Raw genomic sequence first — 19,284 nt, forward strand, 5'->3', positions numbered from 1 at the left:
TTGGCCCTCATCTTTGACAGTGAGCAGAGCGAGCAGGAGAAGCAGAGCTCTCCCTGGTGGTCTAGTGGCTAGGATTCGGCGCTCTCACCGCCGCGGCCCGGGTTCGATTCCCGGTCAGGGAAACTTGTTTTTAGGCCTCTTTTAAAATGGGGGGGGGATGTCCCTGCTGGTAGAGTAGCCTCGCTGTCATATAGGCAATATTTGACCCCAAAACATCCCTCCTTCGAGCCGGATTTGAACCAGCGACCTAAGGATTTCCAACCGCGCTTGACCTACAGTCCTCCGCTCTACCAACTGAGCTATCGAAGGGTGAACGAGTGAGAGTTAGGGAACAAGCTAGATGTTGAACTTGTTACCAGATTGGTCTCAGTGAACAGCTGCGGGGGTCACGAGGCCGAGTCTGCGTGATCTCAGTCAGGTTGCAATTCAAATTGCCTTTTTGGAGACTTCTTCTGTTTGCACATCAGAGTCTAGCTCGGAATGTTGCCTCCTTGCATGCACGTAGGCCTCGTGGCGCAACGGTAGCGCGTCTGACTCCAGATCAGAAGGTTGCGTGTTCAAATCACGTCGGGGTCAGTGGACATTATGTGTGGCCCTCCATTGGGGAAAGCATGTCTGTTCTTGGGGACGCCGTGAGAGCTCTCCCTTTTACAGAGCTGGCAAAATCAAGCTCTGATTGCTTCCTCAACGTGAGTCATGCCACCACTTCCAGGCAGGGCAAAGAAAAGCCCTTCGAAGGCACGCGTCTCCCAGCGTTTCCTCCTTGCGTTTGTCAGTCCTGGTTCTGTGGCGCCAGGGTCTCTGTGGCGCAATTGGTTAGCGCGTTCGGCTGTTAACCGAAAGGATGGTGGTTCGAGCCCACCCAGGGACGAGTGTTTTCTTGTTTGCTTCTGTCGTGGGTCCTGCCTGTGTGACAATGAGCTGTACCGCCATCAGAGTCGAAGGAGCGGGAACATCTCTTCATTCTGGTGCCTTGAGAGGCTTTGCTGCATGCTGGGCATAACCTTGAAGCGCACCTAGCCGAAGAGAAAAAAAAAGCGTCGTGAGCCCTTCGCGGGGCTCCAACCAAGGCGCCGTGGCTTAGTTGGTCAAAGCGCCTGTCTAGTAAACAGGAGATCCTGAGTTCGAATCTCAGCGGAGCCTATTTTTGGCGCAAGAGGAAAACCAAGCTCTCCCTGGTGACAGGTTCATTTGAAAGGTTGGCCTTGCAACTTGGCCCTCATCTTTGACAGTGAGCAGAGCGAGCAGGAGAAGCAGAGCTCTCCCTGGTGGTCTAGTGGCTAGGATTCGGCGCTCTCACCGCCGCGGCCCGGGTTCGATTCCCGGTCAGGGAAACTTGTTTTTAGGCCTCTTTTAAAATGGGGGGGGGATGTCCCTGCTGGTAGAGTAGCCTCGCTGTCATATAGGCAATATTTGACCCCAAAACATCCCTCCTTCGAGCCGGATTTGAACCAGCGACCTAAGGATTTCCAACCGCGCTTGACCTACAGTCCTCCGCTCTACCAACTGAGCTATCGAAGGGTGAACGAGTGAGAGTTAGGGAACAAGCTAGATGTTGAACTTGTTACCAGATTGGTCTCAGTGAACAGCTGCGGGGGTCACGAGGCCGAGTCTGCGTGATCTCAGTCAGGTTGCAATTCAAATTGCCTTTTTGGAAACTTCTTCTGTTTGCACATCAGAGTCTAGCTCGGAATGTTGCCTCCTTGCATGCACGTAGGCCTCGTGGCGCAACGGTAGCGCGTCTGACTCCAGATCAGAAGGTTGCGTGTTCAAATCACGTCGGGGTCAGTGGACATTATGTGTGGCCCTCCATTGGGGAAAGCATGTCTGTTCTTGGGGACGCCGTGAGAGCTCTCCCTTTTACAGAGCTGGCAAAATCAAGCTCTGATTGCTTCCTCAACGTGAGTCATGCCACCACTTCCAGGCAGGGCAAAGAAAAGCCCTTCGAAGGCACGCGTCTCCCAGCGTTTCCTCCTTGCGTTTGTCAGTCCTGGTTCTGTGGCGCCAGGGTCTCTGTGGCGCAATTGGTTAGCGCGTTCGGCTGTTAACCGAAAGGATGGTGGTTCGAGCCCACCCAGGGACGAGTGTTTTCTTGTTTGCTTCTGTCGTGGGTCCTGCCTGTGTGACAATGAGCTGTACCGCCATCAGAGTCGAAGGAGCGGGAACATCTCTTCATTCTGGTGCCTTGAGAGGCTTTGCTGCATGCTGGGCATAACCTTGAAGCGCACCTAGCCGAAGAGAAAAAAAAAGCGTCGTGAGCCCTTCACGGGGCTCCAACCAAGGCGCCGTGGCTTAGTTGGTCAAAGCGCCTGTCTAGTAAACAGGAGATCCTGAGTTCGAATCTCAGCGGAGCCTATTTTTGGCGCAAGAGGAAAACCAAGCTCTCCCTGGTGACAGGTTCATTTGAAAGGTTGGCCTTGCAACTTGGCCCTCATCTTTGACAGTGAGCAGAGCGAGCAGGAGAAGCAGAGCTCTCCCTGGTGGTCTAGTGGCTAGGATTCGGCGCTCTCACCGCCGCGGCCCGGGTTCGATTCCCGGTCAGGGAAACTTGTTTTTAGGCCTCTTTTAAAATGGGGGGGGATGTCCCTGCTGGTAGAGTAGCCTCGCTGTCATATAGGCAATATTTGACCCCAAAACATCCCTCCTTCGAGCCGGATTTGAACCAGCGACCTAAGGATTTCCAACCGCGCTTGACCTACAGTCCTCCGCTCTACCAACTGAGCTATCGAAGGGTGAACGAGTGAGAGTTAGGGAACAAGCTAGATGTTGAACTTGTTACCAGATTGGTCTCAGTGAACAGCTGCGGGGGTCACGAGGCCGAGTCTGCGTGATCTCAGTCAGGTTGCAATTCGAATTGCCTTTTTGGAGACTTCTTCTGTTTGCACATCAGAGTCTAGCTCGGAATGTTGCCTCCTTGCATGCACGTAGGCCTCGTGGCGCAACGGTAGCGCGTCTGACTCCAGATCAGAAGGTTGCGTGTTCAAATCACGTCGGGGTCAGTGGACATTATGTGTGGCCCTCCATTGGGGAAAGCATGTCTGTTCTTGGGGACGCCGTGAGAGCTCTCCCTTTTACAGAGCTGGCAAAATCAAGCTCTGATTGCTTCCTCAACGTGAGTCATGCCACCACTTCCAGGCAGGGCAAAGAAAAGCCCTTCGAAGGCACGCGTCTCCCAGCGTTTCCTCCTTGCGTTTGTCAGTCCTGGTTCTGTGGCGCCAGGGTCTCTGTGGCGCAATTGGTTAGCGCGTTCGGCTGTTAACCGAAAGGATGGTGGTTCGAGCCCACCCAGGGACGAGTGTTTTCTTGTTTGCTTCTGTCGTGGGTCCTGCCTGTGTGACAATGAGCTGTACCGCCATCAGAGTCGAAGGAGCGGGAACATCTCTTCATTCTGGTGCCTTGAGAGGCTTTGCTGCATGCTGGGCATAACCTTGAAGCGCACCTAGCCGAAGAGAAAAAAAAAGCGTCGTGAGCCCTTCGCGGGGCTCCAACCAAGGCGCCGTGGCTTAGTTGGTCAAAGCGCCTGTCTAGTAAACAGGAGATCCTGAGTTCGAATCTCAGCGGAGCCTATTTTTGGCGCAAGAGGAAAACCAAGCTCTCCCTGGTGACAGGTTCATTTGAAAGGTTGGCCTTGCAACTTGGCCCTCATCTTTGACAGTGAGCAGAGCGAGCAGGAGAAGCAGAGCTCTCCCTGGTGGTCTAGTGGCTAGGATTCGGCGCTCTCACCGCCGCGGCCCGGGTTCGATTCCCGGTCAGGGAAACTTGTTTTTAGGCCTCTTTTAAAATGGGGGGGGGATGTCCCTGCTGGTAGAGTAGCCTCGCTGTCATATAGGCAATATTTGACCCCAAAACATCCCTCCTTCGAGCCGGATTTGAACCAGCGACCTAAGGATTTCCAACCGCGCTTGACCTACAGTCCTCCGCTCTACCAACTGAGCTATCGAAGGGTGAACGAGTGAGAGTTAGGGAACAAGCTAGATGTTGAACTTGTTACCAGATTGGTCTCAGTGAACAGCTGCGGGGGTCACGAGGCCGAGTCTGCGTGATCTCAGTCAGGTTGCAATTCAAATTGCCTTTTTGGAAACTTCTTCTGTTTGCACATCAGAGTCTAGCTCGGAATGTTGCCTCCTTGCATGCACGTAGGCCTCGTGGCGCAACGGTAGCGCGTCTGACTCCAGATCAGAAGGTTGCGTGTTCAAATCACGTCGGGGTCAGTGGACATTATGTGTGGCCCTCCATTGGGGAAAGCATGTCTGTTCTTGGGGACGCCGTGAGAGCTCTCCCTTTTACAGAGCTGGCAAAATCAAGCTCTGATTGCTTCCTCAACGTGAGTCATGCCACCACTTCCAGGCAGGGCAAAGAAAAGCCCTTCGAAGGCACGCGTCTCCCAGCGTTTCCTCCTTGCGTTTGTCAGTCCTGGTTCTGTGGCGCCAGGGTCTCTGTGGCGCAATTGGTTAGCGCGTTCGGCTGTTAACCGAAAGGATGGTGGTTCGAGCCCACCCAGGGACGAGTGTTTTCTTGTTTGCTTCTGTCGTGGGTCCTGCCTGTGTGACAATGAGCTGTACCGCCATCAGAGTCGAAGGAGCGGGAACATCTCTTCATTCTGGTGCCTTGAGAGGCTTTGCTGCATGCTGGGCATAACCTTGAAGCGCACCTAGCCGAAGAGAAAAAAAAAGCGTCGTGAGCCCTTCACGGGGCTCCAACCAAGGCGCCGTGGCTTAGTTGGTCAAAGCGCCTGTCTAGTAAACAGGAGATCCTGAGTTCGAATCTCAGCGGAGCCTATTTTTGGCGCAAGAGGAAAACCAAGCTCTCCCTGGTGACAGGTTCATTTGAAAGGTTGGCCTTGCAACTTGGCCCTCATCTTTGACAGTGAGCAGAGCGAGCAGGAGAAGCAGAGCTCTCCCTGGTGGTCTAGTGGCTAGGATTCGGCGCTCTCACCGCCGCGGCCCGGGTTCGATTCCCGGTCAGGGAAACTTGTTTTTAGGCCTCTTTTAAAATGGGGGGGGATGTCCCTGCTGGTAGAGTAGCCTCGCTGTCATATAGGCAATATTTGACCCCAAAACATCCCTCCTTCGAGCCGGATTTGAACCAGCGACCTAAGGATTTCCAACCGCGCTTGACCTACAGTCCTCCGCTCTACCAACTGAGCTATCGAAGGGTGAACGAGTGAGAGTTAGGGAACAAGCTAGATGTTGAACTTGTTACCAGATTGGTCTCAGTGAACAGCTGCGGGGGTCACGAGGCCGAGTCTGCGTGATCTCAGTCAGGTTGCAATTCAAATTGCCTTTTTGGAGACTTCTTCTGTTTGCACATCAGAGTCTAGCTCGGAATGTTGCCTCCTTGCATGCACGTAGGCCTCGTGGCGCAACGGTAGCGCGTCTGACTCCAGATCAGAAGGTTGCGTGTTCAAATCACGTCGGGGTCAGTGGACATTATGTGTGGCCCTCCATTGGGGAAAGCATGTCTGTTCTTGGGGACGCCGTGAGAGCTCTCCCTTTTACAGAGCTGGCAAAATCAAGCTCTGATTGCTTCCTCAACGTGAGTCATGCCACCACTTCCAGGCAGGGCAAAGAAAAGCCCTTCGAAGGCACGCGTCTCCCAGCGTTTCCTCCTTTCGTTTGTCAGTCCTGGTTCTGTGGAGCCAGGGTCTCTGTGGCGCAATTGGTTAGCGCGTTCGGCTGTTAACCGAAAGGATGGTGGTTCGAGCCCACCCAGGGACGAGTGTTTTCTTGTTTGCTTCTGTCGTGGGTCCTGCCTGTGTGACAATGAGCTGTACCGCCATCAGAGTCGAAGGAGCGGGAACATCTCTTCATTCTGGTGCCTTGAGAGGCTTTGCTGCATGCTGGGCATAACCTTGAAGCGCACCTAGCCGAAGAGAAAAAAAAAGCGTCGTGAGCCCTTCACGGGGCTCCAACCAAGGCGCCGTGGCTTAGTTGGTCAAAGCGCCTGTCTAGTAAACAGGAGATCCTGAGTTCGAATCTCAGCGGAGCCTATTTTTGGCGCAAGAGGAAAACCAAGCTCTCCCTGGTGACAGGTTCATTTGAAAGGTTGGCCTTGCAACTTGGCCCTCATCTTTGACAGTGAGCAGAGCGAGCAGGAGAAGCAGAGCGAGCAGGAGAAGCAGAGCTCTCCCTGGTGGTCTAGTGGCTAGGATTCGGCGCTCTCACCGCCCCGGCCCGGGTTCGATTCCCGGTCAGGGAAACTTGTTTTTAGGCCTCTTTTAAAATGGGGGGGGGGATGTCCCTGCTGGCAGAGTAGCCTCGCTGTCATATAGGCAATATTTGACCCCAAAACATCCCTCCTTCGAGCCGGATTTGAACCAGCGACCTAAGGATTTCCAACCGCGCTTGACCTACAGTCCTCCGCTCTACCAACTGAGCTATCGAAGGGTGAACGAGTGAGAGTTAGGGAACAAGCTAGATGTTGAACTTGTTACCAGATTGGTCTCAGTGAACAGCTGCGGGGGTCACGAGGCCGAGTCTGCGTGATCTCAGTCAGGTTGCAATTCGAATTGCCTTTTTGGAGACTTCTTCTGTTTGCACATCAGAGTCTAGCTCGGAATGTTGCCTCCTTGCATGCACGTAGGCCTCGTGGCGCAACGGTAGCGCGTCTGACTCCAGATCAGAAGGTTGCGTGTTCAAATCACGTCGGGGTCAGTGGACATTATGTGTGGCCCTCCATTGGGGAAAGCATGTCTGTTCTTGGGGACGCCGTGAGAGCTCTCCCTTTTACAGAGCTGGCAAAATCAAGCTCTGATTGCTTCCTCAACGTGAGTCATGCCACCACTTCCAGGCAGGGCAAAGAAAAGCCCTTCGAAGGCACGCGTCTCCCAGCGTTTCCTCCTTGCGTTTGTCAGTCCTGGTTCTGTGGCGCCAGGGTCTCTGTGGCGCAATTGGTTAGCGCGTTCGGCTGTTAACCGAAAGGATGGTGGTTCGAGCCCACCCAGGGACGAGTGTTTTCTTGTTTGCTTCTGTCGTGGGTCCTGCCTGTGTGACAATGAGCTGTACCGCCATCAGAGTCGAAGGAGCGGGAACATCTCTTCATTCTGGTGCCTTGAGAGGCTTTGCTGCATGCTGGGCATAACCTTGAAGCGCACCTAGCCGAAGAGAAAAAAAAAGCGTCGTGAGCCCTTCACGGGGCTCTAACCAAGGCGCCGTGGCTTAGTTGGTCAAAGCGCCTGTCTAGTAAACAGGAGATCCTGAGTTCGAATCTCAGCGGAGCCTATTTTTGGCGCAAGAGGAAAACCAAGCTCTCCCTGGTGACAGGTTCATTTGAAAGGTTGGCCTTGCAACTTGGCCCTCATCTTTGACAGTGAGCAGAGCGAGCAGGAGAAGCAGAGCTCTCCCTGGTGGTCTAGTGGCTAGGATTCGGCGCTCTCACCGCCGCGGCCCGGGTTCGATTCCCGGTCAGGGAAACTTGTTTTTAGGCCTCTTTTAAAATGGGGGGGGATGTCCCTGCTGGTAGAGTAGCCTCGCTGTCATATAGGCAATATTTGACCCCAAAACATCCCTCCTTCGAGCCGGATTTGAACCAGCGACCTAAGGATTTCCAACCGCGCTTGACCTACAGTCCTCCGCTCTACCAACTGAGCTATCGAAGGGTGAACGAGTGAGAGTTAGGGAACAAGCTAGATGTTGAACTTGTTACCAGATTGGTCTCAGTGAACAGCTGCGGGGGTCACGAGGCCGAGTCTGCGTGATCTCAGTCAGGTTGCAATTCAAATTGCCTTTTTGGAGACTTCTTCTGTTTGCACATCAGAGTCTAGCTCGGAATGTTGCCTCCTTGCATGCACGTAGGCCTCGTGGCGCAACGGTAGCGCGTCTGACTCCAGATCAGAAGGTTGCGTGTTCAAATCACGTCGGGGTCAGTGGACATTATGTGTGGCCCTCCATTGGGGAAAGCATGTCTGTTCTTGGGGACGCCGTGAGAGCTCTCCCTTTTACAGAGCTGGCAAAATCAAGCTCTGATTGCTTCCTCAACGTGAGTCATGCCACCACTTCCAGGCAGGGCAAAGAAAAGCCCTTCGAAGGCACGCGTCTCCCAGCGTTTCCTCCTTGCGTTTGTCAGTCCTGGTTCTGTGGCGCCAGGGTCTCTGTGGCGCAATTGGTTAGCGCGTTCGGCTGTTAACCGAAAGGATGGTGGTTCGAGCCCACCCAGGGACGAGTGTTTTCTTGTTTGCTTCTGTCGTGGGTCCTGCCTGTGTGACAATGAGCTGTACCGCCATCAGAGTCGAAGGAGCGGGAACATCTCTTCATTCTGGTGCCTTGAGAGGCTTTGCTGCATGCTGGGCATAACCTTGAAGCGCACCTAGCCGAAGAGAAAAAAAAAGCGTCGTGAGCCCTTCGCGGGGCTCCAACCAAGGCGCCGTGGCTTAGTTGGTCAAAGCGCCTGTCTAGTAAACAGGAGATCCTGAGTTCGAATCTCAGCGGAGCCTATTTTTGGCGCAAGAGGAAAACCAAGCTCTCCCTGGTGACAGGTTCATTTGAAAGGTTGGCCTTGCAACTTGGCCCTCATCTTTGACAGTGAGCAGAGCGAGCAGGAGAAGCAGAGCTCTCCCTGGTGGTCTAGTGGCTAGGATTCGGCGCTCTCACCGCCGCGGCCCGGGTTCGATTCCCGGTCAGGGAAACTTGTTTTTAGGCCTCTTTTAAAATGGGGGGGGATGTCCCTGCTGGTAGAGTAGCCTCGCTGTCATATAGGCAATATTTGACCCCAAAACATCCCTCCTTCGAGCCGGATTTGAACCAGCGACCTAAGGATTTCCAACCGCGCTTGACCTACAGTCCTCCGCTCTACCAACTGAGCTATCGAAGGGTGAACGAGTGAGAGTTAGGGAACAAGCTAGATGTTGAACTTGTTACCAGATTGGTCTCAGTGAACAGCTGCGGGGGTCACGAGGCCGAGTCTGCGTGATCTCAGTCAGGTTGCAATTCAAATTGCCTTTTTGGAGACTTCTTCTGTTTGCACATCAGAGTCTAGCTCGGAATGTTGCCTCCTTGCATGCACGTAGGCCTCGTGGCGCAACGGTAGCGCGTCTGACTCCAGATCAGAAGGTTGCGTGTTCAAATCACGTCGGGGTCAGTGGACATTATGTGTGGCCCTCCATTGGGGAAAGCATGTCTGTTCTTGGGGACGCCGTGAGAGCTCTCCCTTTTACAGAGCTGGCAAAATCAAGCTCTGATTGCTTCCTCAACGTGAGTCATGCCACCACTTCCAGGCAGGGCAAAGAAAAGCCCTTCGAAGGCACGCGTCTCCCAGCGTTTCCTCCTTTCGTTTGTCAGTCCTGGTTCTGTGGAGCCAGGGTCTCTGTGGCGCAATTGGTTAGCGCGTTCGGCTGTTAACCGAAAGGATGGTGGTTCGAGCCCACCCAGGGACGAGTGTTTTCTTGTTTGCTTCTGTCGTGGGTCCTGCCTGTGTGACAATGAGCTGTACCGCCATCAGAGTCGAAGGAGCGGGAACATCTCTTCATTCTGGTGCCTTGAGAGGCTTTGCTGCATGCTGGGCATAACCTTGAAGCGCACCTAGCCGAAGAGAAAAAAAAAGCGTCGTGAGCCCTTCACGGGGCTCCAACCAAGGCGCCGTGGCTTAGTTGGTCAAAGCGCCTGTCTAGTAAACAGGAGATCCTGAGTTCGAATCTCAGCGGAGCCTATTTTTGGCGCAAGAGGAAAACCAAGCTCTCCCTGGTGACAGGTTCATTTGAAAGGTTGGCCTTGCAACTTGGCCCTCATCTTTGACAGTGAGCAGAGCGAGCAGGAGAAGCAGAGCGAGCAGGAGAAGCAGAGCTCTCCCTGGTGGTCTAGTGGCTAGGATTCGGCGCTCTCACCGCCCCGGCCCGGGTTCGATTCCCGGTCAGGGAAACTTGTTTTTAGGCCTCTTTTAAAATGGGGGGGGATGTCCCTGCTGGCAGAGTAGCCTCGCTGTCATATAGGCAATATTTGACCCCAAAACATCCCTCCTTCGAGCCGGATTTGAACCAGCGACCTAAGGATTTCCAACCGCGCTTGACCTACAGTCCTCCGCTCTACCAACTGAGCTATCGAAGGGTGAACGAGTGAGAGTTAGGGAACAAGCTAGATGTTGAACTTGTTACCAGATTGGTCTCAGTGAACAGCTGCGGGGGTCACGAGGCCGAGTCTGCGTGATCTCAGTCAGGTTGCAATTCGAATTGCCTTTTTGGAGACTTCTTCTGTTTGCACATCAGAGTCTAGCTCGGAATGTTGCCTCCTTGCATGCACGTAGGCCTCGTGGCGCAACGGTAGCGCGTCTGACTCCAGATCAGAAGGTTGCGTGTTCAAATCACGTCGGGGTCAGTGGACATTATGTGTGGCCCTCCATTGGGGAAAGCATGTCTGTTCTTGGGGACGCCGTGAGAGCTCTCCCTTTTACAGAGCTGGCAAAATCAAGCTCTGATTGCTTCCTCAACGTGAGTCATGCCACCACTTCCAGGCAGGGCAAAGAAAAGCCCTTCGAAGGCACGCGTCTCCCAGCGTTTCCTCCTTGCGTTTGTCAGTCCTGGTTCTGTGGCGCCAGGGTCTCTGTGGCGCAATTGGTTAGCGCGTTCGGCTGTTAACCGAAAGGATGGTGGTTCGAGCCCACCCAGGGACGAGTGTTTTCTTGTTTGCTTCTGTCGTGGGTCCTGCCTGTGTGACAATGAGCTGTACCGCCATCAGAGTCGAAGGAGCGGGAACATCTCTTCATTCTGGTGCCTTGAGAGGCTTTGCTGCATGCTGGGCATAACCTTGAAGCGCACCTAGCCGAAGAGAAAAAAAAAGCGTCGTGAGCCCTTCACGGGGCTCCAACCAAGGCGCCGTGGCTTAGTTGGTCAAAGCGCCTGTCTAGTAAACAGGAGATCCTGAGTTCGAATCTCAGCGGAGCCTATTTTTGGCGCAAGAGGAAAACCAAGCTCTCCCTGGTGACAGGTTCATTTGAAAGGTTGGCCTTGCAACTTGGCCCTCATCTTTGACAGTGAGCAGAGCGAGCAGGAGAAGCAGAGCTCTCCCTGGTGGTCTAGTGGCTAGGATTCGGCGCTCTCACCGCCGCGGCCCGGGTTCGATTCCCGGTCAGGGAAACTTGTTTTTAGGCCTCTTTTAAAATGGGGGGGGATGTCCCTGCTGGCAGAGTAGCCTCGCTGTCATATAGGCAATATTTGACCCCAAAACATTCCTCCTTCGAGCCGGATTTGAACCAGCGACCTAAGGATTTCCAACCGCGCTTGACCTACAGTCCTCCGCTCTACCAACTGAGCTATCGAAGGGTGAACGAGTGAGAGTTAGGGAACAAGCTAGATGTTGAACTTGTTACCAGATTGGTCTCAGTGAACAGCTGCGGGGGTCACGAGGCCGAGTCTGCGTGATCTCAGTCAGGTTGCAATTCGAATTGCCTTTTTGGAGACTTCTTCTGTTTGCACATCAGAGTCTAGCTCGGAATGTTGCCTCCTTGCATGCACGTAGGCCTCGTGGCGCAACGGTAGCGCGTCTGACTCCAGATCAGAAGGTTGTGTGTTCAAATCACGTCGGGGTCAGTGGACATTATGTGTGGCCCTCCATTGGGGAAAGCATGTCTGTTCTTGGGGACGCCGTGAGAGCTCTCCCTTTTACAGAGCTGGCAAAATCAAGCTCTGATTGCTTCCTCAACGTGAGTCATGCCACCACTTCCAGGCAGGGCAAAGAAAAGCCCTTCGAAGGCACGCGTCTCCCAGCGTTTCCTCCTTTCGTTTGTCAGTCCTGGTTCTGTGGAGCCAGGGTCTCTGTGGCGCAATTGGTTAGCGCGTTCGGCTGTTAACCGAAAGGATGGTGGTTCGAGCCCACCCAGGGACGAGTGTTTTCTTGTTTGCTTCTGTCGTGGGTCCTGCCTGTGTGACAATGAGCTGTACCGCCATCAGAGTCGAAGGAGCGGGAACATCTCTTCATTCTGGTGCCTTGAGAGGCTTTGCTGCATGCTGGGCATAACCTTGAAGCGCACCTCGCCGAAGAGAAAAAAAAAGCGTCGTGAGCCCTTCACGGGGCTCCAACCAAGGCGCCGTGGCTTAGTTGGTCAAAGCGCCTGTCTAGTAAACAGGAGATCCTGAGTTCGAATCTCAGCGGAGCCTATTTTTGGCGCAAGAGGAAAACCAAGCTCTCCCTGGTGACAGGTTCATTTGAAAGGTTGGCCTTGCAACTTGGCCCTCATCTTTGACAGTGAGCAGAGCGAGCAGGAGAAGCAGAGCTCTCCCTGGTGGTCTAGTGGCTAGGATTCGGCGCTCTCACCGCCGCGGCCCGGGTTCGATTCCCGGTCAGGGAAACTTGTTTTTAGGCCTCTTTTAAAATGGGGGGGGATGTCCCTGCTGGCAGAGTAGCCTCGCTGTCATATAGGCAATATTTGACCCCAAAACATCCCTCCTTCGAGCCGGATTTGAACCAGCGACCTAAGGATTTCCAACCGCGCTTGACCTACAGTCCTCCGCTCTACCAACTGAGCTATCGAAGGGTGAACGAGTGAGAGTTAGGGAACAAGCTAGATGTTGAACTTGTTACCAGATTGGTCTCAGTGAACAGCTGCGGGGGTCACGAGGCCGAGTCTGCGTGATCTCAGTCAGGTTGCAATTCGAATTGCCTTTTTGGAGACTTCTTCTGTTTGCACATCAGAGTCTAGCTCGGAATGTTGCCTCCTTGCATGTACGTAGGCCTCGTGGCGCAACGGTAGCGCGTCTGACTCCAGATCAGAAGGTTGCGTGTTCAAATCACGTCGGGGTCAGTGGACATTATGTGTGGCCCTCCATTGGGGAAAGCATGTCTGTTCTTGGAGACCCCGTGAGAGCTCTCTCTTTTACAGAGCTGGCAAAATCAAGCTCTGATTGCTTCCTCAACGTGAGTCATGCCACCACTTCCAGGCAGGGCAAAGAAAAGCCCTTCGAAGGCACGCGTCTCCCAGCGTTTCCTCCTTTCGTTTGTCAGTCCTGGTTCTGTGGAGCCAGGGTCTCTGTGGCGCAATTGGTTAGCGCGTTCGGCTGTTAACCGAAAGGATGGTGGTTCGAGCCCACCCAGGGACGAGTGTTTTCTTGTTTGCTTCTGTCGTGGGTCCTGCCTGTGTGACAATGAGCTGTACCGCCATCAGAGTCGAAGGAGCGGGAACATCTCTTCATTCTGGTGCCTTGAGAGGCTTTGCTGCATGCTGGGCATAACCTTGAAGCGCACCTAGCCGAAGAGAAAAAAAAAGCGTCGTGAGCCCTTCACGGCGCTCGAACCAAGGCGCCGTGGCTTAGTTGGTCAAAGCGCCTGTCTAGTAAACAGGAGATCCTGAGTTCGAATCTCAGCGGAGCCTATTTTTGGCGCAAGAGGAAAACCAAGCTCTCCCTGGTGACAGGTTCATTTGAAAGGTTGGCCTTGCAACTTGGCCCTCATCTTTGACAGTGAGCAGAGCGAGCAGGAGAAGCAGAGCTCTCCCTGGTGGTCTAGTGGCTAGGATTCGGCGCTCTCACCGCCGCGGCCCGGGTTCGATTCCCGGTCAGGGAAACTTGTTTTTAGGCCTCTTTTAAAATGGGGGGGGATGTCCCTGCTGGCAGAGTAGCCTCGCTGTCATATAGGCAATATTTGACCCCAAAACATCCCTCATTCGAGCCGGATTTGAACCAGCGACCTAAGGATTTCCAACCGCGCTTGACCTACAGTCCTCCGCTCTACCAACTGAGCTATCGAAGGGTGAACGAGTGAGAGTTAGGGAACAAGCTAGATGTTGAACTTGTTACCAGATTGGTCTCAGTGAACAGCTGCGGGGGTCACGAGGCCGAGTCTGCGTGATCTCAGTCAGGTTGCAATTCAAATTGCCTTTTTGGAGACTTCTTCTGTTTGCACATCAGAGTCTAGCTCGGAATGTTGCCTCCTTGCATGCACGTAGGCCTCGTGGCGCAACGGTAGCGCGTCTGACTCCAGATCAGAAGGTTGCGTGTTCAAATCACGTCGGGGTCAGTGGACATTATGTGTGGCCCTCCATTGGGGAAAGCATGTCTGTTCTTGGGGACGCCGTGAGAGCTCTCCCTTTTACAGAGCTGGCAAAATCAAGCTCTGATTGCTTCCTCAACGTGAGTCATGCCACCACTTCCAGGCAGGGCAAAGAAAAGCCCTTCGAAGGCACGCGTCTCCCAGCGTTTCCTCCTTGCGTTTGTCAGTCCTGGTTCTGTGGAGCCAGGGTCTCTGTGGCGCAATTGGTTAGCGCGTTCGGCTGTTAACCGAAAGGATGGTGGTTCGAGCCCACCCAGGGACGAGTGTTTTCTTGTTTGCTTCTGTCGTGGGTCCTGCCTGTGTGACAATGAGCTGTACCGCCATCAGAGTCGAAGGAGCGGGAACATCTCTTCATTCTGGTGCCTTGAGAGGCTTTGCTGCATGCTGAGCATAACCTTGAAGCGCACCTAGCCGAAGAGAAAAAAAAAGCGTCGTGAGCCCTTCACGGGGCTCCAACCAAGGCGCCGTGGCTTAGTTGGTCAAAGCGCCTGTCTAGTAAACAGGAGATCCTGAGTTCGAATCTCAGCGGAGCCTATTTTTGGCGCAAGAGGAAAACCAAGCTCTCCCTGGTGACAGGTTCATTTGAAAGGTTGGCCTTGCAACTTGGCCCTCATCTTTGACAGTGAGCAGAGCGAGCAGGAGAAGCAGAGCTCTCCCTGGTGGTCTAGTGGCTAGGATTCGGCGCTCTCACCGCCGCGGCCCGGGTTCGATTCCCGGTCAGGGAAACTTGTTTTTAGGCCTCTTTTAAAATGGGGGGGGGATGTCCCTGCTGGTAGAGTAGCCTCGCTGTCATATAGGCAATATTTGACCCCAAAACATCCCTCCTTCGAGCCGGATTTGAACCAGCGACCTAAGGATTTCCAACCGCGCTTGACCTACAGTCCTCCGCTCTACCAACTGAGCTATCGAAGGGTGAACGAGTGAGAGTTAGGGAACAAGCTAGATGTTGAACTTGTTACCAGATTGGTCTCAGTGAACAGCTGCGGGGGTCACGAGGCCGAGTCTGCGTGATCTCAGTCAGGTTGCAATTCGAATTGCCTTTTTGGAGACTTCTTCTGTTTGCACATCAGAGTCTAGCTCGGAATGTTGCCTCCTTGCATGCACGTAGGCCTCGTGGCGCAACGGTAGCGCGTCTGACTCCAGATCAGAAGGTTGCGTGTTCAAATCACGTCGGGGTCAGTGGACATTATGTGTGGCCCTCCATTGGGGAAAGCATGTCTGTTCTTGGGGACGCCGTGAGAGCTCTCCCTGTTACAGAGCTGGCAAAATCAAGCTCTGATTGCTTCCTCAACGTGAGTCATGCCACCACTTCCAGGCAGGGCAAAGAAAAGCCCTTCGAAGGCACGCGTCTCCCAGCGTTTCCTCCTTGCGTTTGTCAGTCCTGGTTCTGTGGCGCCAGGGTCTCTGTGGCGCAATTGGTTAGCGCGTTCGGCTGTTAACCGAAAGGATGGTGGTTCGAGCCCACCCAGGGACGAGTGTTTTCTTGTTTGCTTCTGTCGTGGGTCCTGCCTGTGTGACAATGAGCTGTACCGCCATCAGAGTCGAAGGAGCGGGAACATCTCTTCATTCTGGTGCCTTGAGAGGCTTTGCTGCATGCTGGGCATAACCTTGAAGCGCACCTAGCCGAAGAGAAAAAAAAAGCGTCGTGAGCCCTTCGCGGGGCTCCAACCAAGGCGCCGTGGCTTAGTTGGTCAAAGCGCCTGTCTAGTAAACAGGAGATCCTGAGTTCGAATCTCAGCGGAGCCTATTTTTGGCGCAAGAGGAAAACCAAGCTCTCCCTGGTGACAGGTTCATTTGAAAGGTTGGCCTTGCAACTTGGCCCTCATCTTTGACAGTGAGCAGAGCGAGCAGGAGAAGCAGAGCTCTCCCTGGTGGTCTAGTGGCTAGGATTCGGCGCTCTCACCGCCGCGGCCCGGGTTCGATTCCCGTTCAGGGAAACTTGTTTTTAGGCCTCTTTTAAAATGGGGGGGGGATGTCCCTGCTGGTAGAGTAGCCTCGCTGTCATATAGGCAATATTTGACCCCAAAACATCCCTCCTTCGAGCCGGATTTGAACCAGCGACCTAAGGATTTCCAACCGCGCTTGACCTACAGTCCTCCGCTCTACCAACTGAGCTATCGAAGGGTGAACGAGTGAGAGTTAGGGAACAAGCTAGATGTTGAACTTGTTACCAGATTGGTCTCAGTGAACAGCTGCGGGGGTCACGAGGCCGAGTCTGCGTGATCTCAGTCAGGTTGCAATTCAAATTGCCTTTTTGGAGACTTCTTCTGTTTGCACATCAGAGTCTAGCTCGGAATGTTGCCTCCTTGCATGCACGTAGGCCTCGTGGCGCAACGGTAGCGCGTCTGACTCCAGATCAGAAGGTTGCGTGTTCAAATCACGTCGGGGTCAGTGGACATTATGTGTGGCCCTCCATTGGGGAAAGCATGTCTGTTCTTGGGGACGCCGTGAGAGCTCTCCCTGTTACAGAGCTGGCAAAATCAAGCTCTGATTGCTTCCTCAACGTGAGTCATGCCACCACTTCCAGGCAGGGCAAAGAAAAGCCCTTCGAAGGCACGCGTCTCCCAGCGTTTCCTCCTTGCGTTTGTCAGTCCTGGTTCTGTGGCGCCAGGGTCTCTGTGGCGCAATTGGTTAGCGCGTTCGGCTGTTAACCGAAAGGATGGTGGTTCGAGCCCACCCAGGGACGAGTGTTTTCTTGTTTGCTTCTGTCGTGGGTCCTGCCTGTGTGACAATGAGCTGTACCGCCATCAGAGTCGAAGGAGCGGGAACATCTCTTCATTCTGGTGCCTTGAGAGGCTTTGCTGCATGCTGGGCATAACCTTGAAGCGCACCTAGCCGAAGAGAAAAAAAAAGCGTCGTGAGCCCTTCACGGGGCTCCAACCAAGGCGCCGTGGCTTAGTTGGTCAAAGCGCCTGTCTAGTAAACAGGAGATCCTGAGTTCGAATCTCAGCGGAGCCTATTTTTGGCGCAAGAGGAAAACCAAGCTCTCCCTGGTGACAGGTTCATTTGAAAGGTTGGCCTTGCAACTTGGCCCTCATCTTTGACAGTGAGCAGAGCGAGCAGGAGAAGCAGAGCGAGCAGGAGAAGCAGAGCTCTCCCTGGTGGTCTAGTGGCTAGGATTCGGCGCTCTCACCGCCCCGGCCCGGGTTCGATTCCCGGTCAGGGAAACTTGTTTTTAGGCCTCTTTTAAAATGGGGGGGGATGTCCCTGCTGGCAGAGTAGCCTCGCTGTCATATAGGCAATATTTGACCCCAAAACATCCCTCCTTCGAGCCGGATTTGAACCAGCGACCTAAGGATTTCCAACCGCGCTTGACCTACAGTCCTCCGCTCTACCAACTGAGCTATCGAAGGGTGAACGAGTGAGAGTTAGGGAACAAGCTAGATGTTGAACTTGTTACCAGATTGGTCTCAGTGAACAGCTGCGGGGGTCACGAGGCCGAGTCTGCGTGATCTCAGTCAGGTTGCAATTCGAATTGCCTTTTTGGAGACTTCTTCTGTTTGCACATCAGAGTCTAGCTCGGAATGTTGCCTCCTTGCATGCACGTAGGCCTCGTGGCGCAACGGTAGCGCGTCTGACTCCAGATCAGAAGGTTGCGTGTTCAAATCACGTCGGGGTCAGTGGACATTATGTGTGGCCCTCCATTGGGGAAAGCATGTCTGTTCTTGGGGACGCCGTGAGAGCTCTCCCTGTTACAGAGCTGGCAAAATCAAGCTCTGATTGCTTCCTCAACGTGAGTCATGCCACCACTTCCAGGCAGGGCAAAGAAAAGCCCTTCGAAGGCACGCGTCTCCCAGCGTTTCCTCCTTGCGTTTGTCAGTCCTGGTTCTGTGGCGCCAGGGTCTCTGTGGCGCAATTGGTTAGCGCGTTCGGCTGTTAACCGAAAGGATGGTGGTTCGAGCCCACCCAGGGACGAGTGTTTTCTTGTTTGCTTCTGTCGTGGGTCCTGCCTGTGTGACAATGAGCTGTACCGCCATCAGAGTCGAAGGAGCGGGAACATCTCTTCATTCTGGTGCCTTGAGAGGCTTTGCTGCATGCTGGGCATAACCTTGAAGCGCACCTAGCCGAAGAGAAAAAAAAAGCGTCGTGAGCCCTTCACGGGGCTCCAACCAAGGCGCCGTGGCTTAGTTGGTCAAAGCGCCTGTCTAGTAAACAGGAGATCCTGAGTTCGAATCTCAGCGGAGCCTATTTTTGGCGCAAGAGGAAAACCAAGCTCTCCCTGGTGACAGGTTCATTTGAAAGGTTGGCCTTGCAACTTGGCCCTCATCTTTGACAGTGAGCAGAGCGAGCAGGAGAAGCAGAGCTCTCCCTGGTGGTCTAGTGGCTAGGATTCGGCGCTCTCACCGCCGCGGCCCGGGTTCGATTCCCGTTCAGGGAAACTTGTTTTTAGGCCTCTTTTAAAATGGGGGGGGGATGTCCCTGCTGGTAGAGTAGCCTCGCTGTCATATAGGCAATATTTGACCCCAAAACATCCCTCCTTCGAGCCGGATTTGAACCAGCGACCTAAGGATTTCCAACCGCGCTTGACCTACAGTCCTCCGCTCTACCAACTGAGCTATCGAAGGGTGAACGAGTGAGAGTTAGGGAACAAGCTAGATGTTGAACTTGTTACCAGATTGGTCTCAGTGAACAGCTGCGGGGGTCACGAGGCCGAGTCTGCGTGATCTCAGTCAGGTTGCAATTCAAATTGCCTTTTTGGAGACTTCTTCTGTTTGCACATCAGAGTCTAGCTCGGAATGTTGCCTCCTTGCATGCACGTAGGCCTCGTGGCGCAACGGTAGCGCGTCTGACTCCAGATCAGAAGGTTGCGTGTTCAAATCACGTCGGGGTCAGTGGACATTATGTGTGGCCCTCCATTGGGGAAAGCATGTCTGTTCTTGGGGACGCCGTGAGAGCTCTCCCTGTTACAGAGCTGGCAAAATCAAGCTCTGATTGCTTCCTCAACGTGAGTCATGCCACCACTTCCAGGCAGGGCAAAGAAAAGCCCTTCGAAGGCACGCGTCTCCCAGCGTTTCCTCCTTGCGTTTGTCAGTCCTGGTTCTGTGGAGCCAGGGTCTCTGTGGCGCAATTGGTTAGCGCGTTCGGCTGTTAACCGAAAGGATGGTGGTTCGAGCCCACCCAGGGACGAGTGTTTTCTTGTTTGCTTCTGTCGTGGGTCCTGCCTGTGTGACAATGAGCTGTACCGCCATCAGAGTCGAAGGAGCGGGAACATCTCTTCATTCTGGTGCCTTGAGAGGCTTTGCTGCATGCTGGGCATAACCTTGAAGCGCACCTAGCCGAAGAGAAAAAAAAAGCGTCGTGAGCCCTTCACGGG

At 53.9% G+C, this 19,284-nt stretch overlaps 1 protein-coding gene and 79 non-coding genes across 80 annotated transcripts in view; 64 read left to right on the forward strand and 16 right to left on the reverse strand.

Annotated features, from left to right (window-relative positions):
• LOC146245696 (retinal guanylyl cyclase 2-like) overlaps window positions 1-19,284 on the forward strand; it is a 77,315-nt gene that overhangs the window by 51,257 nt on the left and 6,774 nt on the right. The gene's annotated exons all lie outside the window — the stretch shown is intronic.
• trnae-cuc (transfer RNA glutamic acid (anticodon CUC)) lies at window positions 51-122 on the forward strand. Its single transcript has one exon. It is a non-coding gene; the product is annotated as a tRNA-Glu (tRNA).
• On the reverse strand, window positions 220-309 carry trnay-gua (transfer RNA tyrosine (anticodon GUA)). The gene is given in 2 exon segments: window positions 220-255; window positions 273-309. It is a non-coding gene; the product is annotated as a tRNA-Tyr (tRNA).
• trnaw-cca (transfer RNA tryptophan (anticodon CCA)) lies at window positions 505-576 on the forward strand. Its single transcript has one exon. It is a non-coding gene; the product is annotated as a tRNA-Trp (tRNA).
• trnan-guu (transfer RNA asparagine (anticodon GUU)) lies at window positions 798-871 on the forward strand. Its single transcript has one exon. It is a non-coding gene; the product is annotated as a tRNA-Asn (tRNA).
• On the forward strand, window positions 1,070-1,143 carry trnat-agu (transfer RNA threonine (anticodon AGU)). Its single transcript has one exon. It is a non-coding gene; the product is annotated as a tRNA-Thr (tRNA).
• trnae-cuc (transfer RNA glutamic acid (anticodon CUC)) lies at window positions 1,263-1,334 on the forward strand. Its single transcript has one exon. It is a non-coding gene; the product is annotated as a tRNA-Glu (tRNA).
• On the reverse strand, window positions 1,432-1,521 carry trnay-gua (transfer RNA tyrosine (anticodon GUA)). The gene is given in 2 exon segments: window positions 1,432-1,467; window positions 1,485-1,521. It is a non-coding gene; the product is annotated as a tRNA-Tyr (tRNA).
• On the forward strand, window positions 1,717-1,788 carry trnaw-cca (transfer RNA tryptophan (anticodon CCA)). The gene has a single exon. It is a non-coding gene; the product is annotated as a tRNA-Trp (tRNA).
• On the forward strand, window positions 2,010-2,083 carry trnan-guu (transfer RNA asparagine (anticodon GUU)). Its single transcript has one exon. It is a non-coding gene; the product is annotated as a tRNA-Asn (tRNA).
• Window positions 2,282-2,355, forward strand: trnat-agu (transfer RNA threonine (anticodon AGU)). Its single transcript has one exon. It is a non-coding gene; the product is annotated as a tRNA-Thr (tRNA).
• trnae-cuc (transfer RNA glutamic acid (anticodon CUC)) lies at window positions 2,475-2,546 on the forward strand. The gene has a single exon. It is a non-coding gene; the product is annotated as a tRNA-Glu (tRNA).
• On the reverse strand, window positions 2,643-2,732 carry trnay-gua (transfer RNA tyrosine (anticodon GUA)). The gene is given in 2 exon segments: window positions 2,643-2,678; window positions 2,696-2,732. It is a non-coding gene; the product is annotated as a tRNA-Tyr (tRNA).
• trnaw-cca (transfer RNA tryptophan (anticodon CCA)) lies at window positions 2,928-2,999 on the forward strand. Its single transcript has one exon. It is a non-coding gene; the product is annotated as a tRNA-Trp (tRNA).
• On the forward strand, window positions 3,221-3,294 carry trnan-guu (transfer RNA asparagine (anticodon GUU)). The gene has a single exon. It is a non-coding gene; the product is annotated as a tRNA-Asn (tRNA).
• Window positions 3,493-3,566, forward strand: trnat-agu (transfer RNA threonine (anticodon AGU)). The gene has a single exon. It is a non-coding gene; the product is annotated as a tRNA-Thr (tRNA).
• Window positions 3,686-3,757, forward strand: trnae-cuc (transfer RNA glutamic acid (anticodon CUC)). Its single transcript has one exon. It is a non-coding gene; the product is annotated as a tRNA-Glu (tRNA).
• On the reverse strand, window positions 3,855-3,944 carry trnay-gua (transfer RNA tyrosine (anticodon GUA)). Its single transcript is given in 2 exon segments — window positions 3,855-3,890; window positions 3,908-3,944. It is a non-coding gene; the product is annotated as a tRNA-Tyr (tRNA).
• On the forward strand, window positions 4,140-4,211 carry trnaw-cca (transfer RNA tryptophan (anticodon CCA)). Its single transcript has one exon. It is a non-coding gene; the product is annotated as a tRNA-Trp (tRNA).
• trnan-guu (transfer RNA asparagine (anticodon GUU)) lies at window positions 4,433-4,506 on the forward strand. The gene has a single exon. It is a non-coding gene; the product is annotated as a tRNA-Asn (tRNA).
• trnat-agu (transfer RNA threonine (anticodon AGU)) lies at window positions 4,705-4,778 on the forward strand. The gene has a single exon. It is a non-coding gene; the product is annotated as a tRNA-Thr (tRNA).
• Window positions 4,898-4,969, forward strand: trnae-cuc (transfer RNA glutamic acid (anticodon CUC)). The gene has a single exon. It is a non-coding gene; the product is annotated as a tRNA-Glu (tRNA).
• On the reverse strand, window positions 5,066-5,155 carry trnay-gua (transfer RNA tyrosine (anticodon GUA)). Its single transcript is given in 2 exon segments — window positions 5,066-5,101; window positions 5,119-5,155. It is a non-coding gene; the product is annotated as a tRNA-Tyr (tRNA).
• On the forward strand, window positions 5,351-5,422 carry trnaw-cca (transfer RNA tryptophan (anticodon CCA)). Its single transcript has one exon. It is a non-coding gene; the product is annotated as a tRNA-Trp (tRNA).
• Window positions 5,644-5,717, forward strand: trnan-guu (transfer RNA asparagine (anticodon GUU)). The gene has a single exon. It is a non-coding gene; the product is annotated as a tRNA-Asn (tRNA).
• On the forward strand, window positions 5,916-5,989 carry trnat-agu (transfer RNA threonine (anticodon AGU)). The gene has a single exon. It is a non-coding gene; the product is annotated as a tRNA-Thr (tRNA).
• On the forward strand, window positions 6,127-6,198 carry trnae-cuc (transfer RNA glutamic acid (anticodon CUC)). Its single transcript has one exon. It is a non-coding gene; the product is annotated as a tRNA-Glu (tRNA).
• On the reverse strand, window positions 6,297-6,386 carry trnay-gua (transfer RNA tyrosine (anticodon GUA)). The gene is given in 2 exon segments: window positions 6,297-6,332; window positions 6,350-6,386. It is a non-coding gene; the product is annotated as a tRNA-Tyr (tRNA).
• trnaw-cca (transfer RNA tryptophan (anticodon CCA)) lies at window positions 6,582-6,653 on the forward strand. Its single transcript has one exon. It is a non-coding gene; the product is annotated as a tRNA-Trp (tRNA).
• On the forward strand, window positions 6,875-6,948 carry trnan-guu (transfer RNA asparagine (anticodon GUU)). The gene has a single exon. It is a non-coding gene; the product is annotated as a tRNA-Asn (tRNA).
• Window positions 7,147-7,220, forward strand: trnat-agu (transfer RNA threonine (anticodon AGU)). Its single transcript has one exon. It is a non-coding gene; the product is annotated as a tRNA-Thr (tRNA).
• trnae-cuc (transfer RNA glutamic acid (anticodon CUC)) lies at window positions 7,340-7,411 on the forward strand. The gene has a single exon. It is a non-coding gene; the product is annotated as a tRNA-Glu (tRNA).
• Window positions 7,508-7,597, reverse strand: trnay-gua (transfer RNA tyrosine (anticodon GUA)). Its single transcript is given in 2 exon segments — window positions 7,508-7,543; window positions 7,561-7,597. It is a non-coding gene; the product is annotated as a tRNA-Tyr (tRNA).
• On the forward strand, window positions 7,793-7,864 carry trnaw-cca (transfer RNA tryptophan (anticodon CCA)). The gene has a single exon. It is a non-coding gene; the product is annotated as a tRNA-Trp (tRNA).
• On the forward strand, window positions 8,086-8,159 carry trnan-guu (transfer RNA asparagine (anticodon GUU)). Its single transcript has one exon. It is a non-coding gene; the product is annotated as a tRNA-Asn (tRNA).
• On the forward strand, window positions 8,358-8,431 carry trnat-agu (transfer RNA threonine (anticodon AGU)). The gene has a single exon. It is a non-coding gene; the product is annotated as a tRNA-Thr (tRNA).
• Window positions 8,551-8,622, forward strand: trnae-cuc (transfer RNA glutamic acid (anticodon CUC)). Its single transcript has one exon. It is a non-coding gene; the product is annotated as a tRNA-Glu (tRNA).
• On the reverse strand, window positions 8,719-8,808 carry trnay-gua (transfer RNA tyrosine (anticodon GUA)). Its single transcript is given in 2 exon segments — window positions 8,719-8,754; window positions 8,772-8,808. It is a non-coding gene; the product is annotated as a tRNA-Tyr (tRNA).
• Window positions 9,004-9,075, forward strand: trnaw-cca (transfer RNA tryptophan (anticodon CCA)). Its single transcript has one exon. It is a non-coding gene; the product is annotated as a tRNA-Trp (tRNA).
• On the forward strand, window positions 9,297-9,370 carry trnan-guu (transfer RNA asparagine (anticodon GUU)). The gene has a single exon. It is a non-coding gene; the product is annotated as a tRNA-Asn (tRNA).
• On the forward strand, window positions 9,569-9,642 carry trnat-agu (transfer RNA threonine (anticodon AGU)). The gene has a single exon. It is a non-coding gene; the product is annotated as a tRNA-Thr (tRNA).
• trnae-cuc (transfer RNA glutamic acid (anticodon CUC)) lies at window positions 9,780-9,851 on the forward strand. The gene has a single exon. It is a non-coding gene; the product is annotated as a tRNA-Glu (tRNA).
• On the reverse strand, window positions 9,948-10,037 carry trnay-gua (transfer RNA tyrosine (anticodon GUA)). Its single transcript is given in 2 exon segments — window positions 9,948-9,983; window positions 10,001-10,037. It is a non-coding gene; the product is annotated as a tRNA-Tyr (tRNA).
• Window positions 10,233-10,304, forward strand: trnaw-cca (transfer RNA tryptophan (anticodon CCA)). Its single transcript has one exon. It is a non-coding gene; the product is annotated as a tRNA-Trp (tRNA).
• On the forward strand, window positions 10,526-10,599 carry trnan-guu (transfer RNA asparagine (anticodon GUU)). Its single transcript has one exon. It is a non-coding gene; the product is annotated as a tRNA-Asn (tRNA).
• Window positions 10,798-10,871, forward strand: trnat-agu (transfer RNA threonine (anticodon AGU)). Its single transcript has one exon. It is a non-coding gene; the product is annotated as a tRNA-Thr (tRNA).
• trnae-cuc (transfer RNA glutamic acid (anticodon CUC)) lies at window positions 10,991-11,062 on the forward strand. The gene has a single exon. It is a non-coding gene; the product is annotated as a tRNA-Glu (tRNA).
• On the reverse strand, window positions 11,159-11,248 carry trnay-gua (transfer RNA tyrosine (anticodon GUA)). The gene is given in 2 exon segments: window positions 11,159-11,194; window positions 11,212-11,248. It is a non-coding gene; the product is annotated as a tRNA-Tyr (tRNA).
• Window positions 11,444-11,515, forward strand: trnaw-cca (transfer RNA tryptophan (anticodon CCA)). Its single transcript has one exon. It is a non-coding gene; the product is annotated as a tRNA-Trp (tRNA).
• On the forward strand, window positions 11,737-11,810 carry trnan-guu (transfer RNA asparagine (anticodon GUU)). Its single transcript has one exon. It is a non-coding gene; the product is annotated as a tRNA-Asn (tRNA).
• Window positions 12,009-12,082, forward strand: trnat-agu (transfer RNA threonine (anticodon AGU)). The gene has a single exon. It is a non-coding gene; the product is annotated as a tRNA-Thr (tRNA).
• On the forward strand, window positions 12,202-12,273 carry trnae-cuc (transfer RNA glutamic acid (anticodon CUC)). Its single transcript has one exon. It is a non-coding gene; the product is annotated as a tRNA-Glu (tRNA).
• trnay-gua (transfer RNA tyrosine (anticodon GUA)) lies at window positions 12,370-12,459 on the reverse strand. Its single transcript is given in 2 exon segments — window positions 12,370-12,405; window positions 12,423-12,459. It is a non-coding gene; the product is annotated as a tRNA-Tyr (tRNA).
• trnaw-cca (transfer RNA tryptophan (anticodon CCA)) lies at window positions 12,655-12,726 on the forward strand. Its single transcript has one exon. It is a non-coding gene; the product is annotated as a tRNA-Trp (tRNA).
• Window positions 12,948-13,021, forward strand: trnan-guu (transfer RNA asparagine (anticodon GUU)). Its single transcript has one exon. It is a non-coding gene; the product is annotated as a tRNA-Asn (tRNA).
• Window positions 13,220-13,293, forward strand: trnat-agu (transfer RNA threonine (anticodon AGU)). The gene has a single exon. It is a non-coding gene; the product is annotated as a tRNA-Thr (tRNA).
• trnae-cuc (transfer RNA glutamic acid (anticodon CUC)) lies at window positions 13,413-13,484 on the forward strand. The gene has a single exon. It is a non-coding gene; the product is annotated as a tRNA-Glu (tRNA).
• On the reverse strand, window positions 13,581-13,670 carry trnay-gua (transfer RNA tyrosine (anticodon GUA)). Its single transcript is given in 2 exon segments — window positions 13,581-13,616; window positions 13,634-13,670. It is a non-coding gene; the product is annotated as a tRNA-Tyr (tRNA).
• trnaw-cca (transfer RNA tryptophan (anticodon CCA)) lies at window positions 13,866-13,937 on the forward strand. The gene has a single exon. It is a non-coding gene; the product is annotated as a tRNA-Trp (tRNA).
• trnan-guu (transfer RNA asparagine (anticodon GUU)) lies at window positions 14,159-14,232 on the forward strand. Its single transcript has one exon. It is a non-coding gene; the product is annotated as a tRNA-Asn (tRNA).
• trnat-agu (transfer RNA threonine (anticodon AGU)) lies at window positions 14,431-14,504 on the forward strand. Its single transcript has one exon. It is a non-coding gene; the product is annotated as a tRNA-Thr (tRNA).
• On the forward strand, window positions 14,624-14,695 carry trnae-cuc (transfer RNA glutamic acid (anticodon CUC)). The gene has a single exon. It is a non-coding gene; the product is annotated as a tRNA-Glu (tRNA).
• Window positions 14,793-14,882, reverse strand: trnay-gua (transfer RNA tyrosine (anticodon GUA)). Its single transcript is given in 2 exon segments — window positions 14,793-14,828; window positions 14,846-14,882. It is a non-coding gene; the product is annotated as a tRNA-Tyr (tRNA).
• trnaw-cca (transfer RNA tryptophan (anticodon CCA)) lies at window positions 15,078-15,149 on the forward strand. Its single transcript has one exon. It is a non-coding gene; the product is annotated as a tRNA-Trp (tRNA).
• On the forward strand, window positions 15,371-15,444 carry trnan-guu (transfer RNA asparagine (anticodon GUU)). Its single transcript has one exon. It is a non-coding gene; the product is annotated as a tRNA-Asn (tRNA).
• Window positions 15,643-15,716, forward strand: trnat-agu (transfer RNA threonine (anticodon AGU)). Its single transcript has one exon. It is a non-coding gene; the product is annotated as a tRNA-Thr (tRNA).
• trnae-cuc (transfer RNA glutamic acid (anticodon CUC)) lies at window positions 15,836-15,907 on the forward strand. Its single transcript has one exon. It is a non-coding gene; the product is annotated as a tRNA-Glu (tRNA).
• On the reverse strand, window positions 16,005-16,094 carry trnay-gua (transfer RNA tyrosine (anticodon GUA)). The gene is given in 2 exon segments: window positions 16,005-16,040; window positions 16,058-16,094. It is a non-coding gene; the product is annotated as a tRNA-Tyr (tRNA).
• trnaw-cca (transfer RNA tryptophan (anticodon CCA)) lies at window positions 16,290-16,361 on the forward strand. Its single transcript has one exon. It is a non-coding gene; the product is annotated as a tRNA-Trp (tRNA).
• On the forward strand, window positions 16,583-16,656 carry trnan-guu (transfer RNA asparagine (anticodon GUU)). Its single transcript has one exon. It is a non-coding gene; the product is annotated as a tRNA-Asn (tRNA).
• Window positions 16,855-16,928, forward strand: trnat-agu (transfer RNA threonine (anticodon AGU)). The gene has a single exon. It is a non-coding gene; the product is annotated as a tRNA-Thr (tRNA).
• On the forward strand, window positions 17,066-17,137 carry trnae-cuc (transfer RNA glutamic acid (anticodon CUC)). Its single transcript has one exon. It is a non-coding gene; the product is annotated as a tRNA-Glu (tRNA).
• On the reverse strand, window positions 17,234-17,323 carry trnay-gua (transfer RNA tyrosine (anticodon GUA)). Its single transcript is given in 2 exon segments — window positions 17,234-17,269; window positions 17,287-17,323. It is a non-coding gene; the product is annotated as a tRNA-Tyr (tRNA).
• trnaw-cca (transfer RNA tryptophan (anticodon CCA)) lies at window positions 17,519-17,590 on the forward strand. Its single transcript has one exon. It is a non-coding gene; the product is annotated as a tRNA-Trp (tRNA).
• Window positions 17,812-17,885, forward strand: trnan-guu (transfer RNA asparagine (anticodon GUU)). Its single transcript has one exon. It is a non-coding gene; the product is annotated as a tRNA-Asn (tRNA).
• On the forward strand, window positions 18,084-18,157 carry trnat-agu (transfer RNA threonine (anticodon AGU)). The gene has a single exon. It is a non-coding gene; the product is annotated as a tRNA-Thr (tRNA).
• Window positions 18,277-18,348, forward strand: trnae-cuc (transfer RNA glutamic acid (anticodon CUC)). The gene has a single exon. It is a non-coding gene; the product is annotated as a tRNA-Glu (tRNA).
• trnay-gua (transfer RNA tyrosine (anticodon GUA)) lies at window positions 18,446-18,535 on the reverse strand. The gene is given in 2 exon segments: window positions 18,446-18,481; window positions 18,499-18,535. It is a non-coding gene; the product is annotated as a tRNA-Tyr (tRNA).
• trnaw-cca (transfer RNA tryptophan (anticodon CCA)) lies at window positions 18,731-18,802 on the forward strand. The gene has a single exon. It is a non-coding gene; the product is annotated as a tRNA-Trp (tRNA).
• On the forward strand, window positions 19,024-19,097 carry trnan-guu (transfer RNA asparagine (anticodon GUU)). Its single transcript has one exon. It is a non-coding gene; the product is annotated as a tRNA-Asn (tRNA).

The sequence above is a fragment of the Hypomesus nipponensis genome, chromosome 20 (genome assembly GCF_054491055.1).
Source record: "Hypomesus nipponensis isolate SF chromosome 20, ASM5449105v1, whole genome shotgun sequence".
NCBI lineage: Eukaryota > Metazoa > Chordata > Actinopteri > Osmeriformes > Osmeridae > Hypomesus > Hypomesus nipponensis.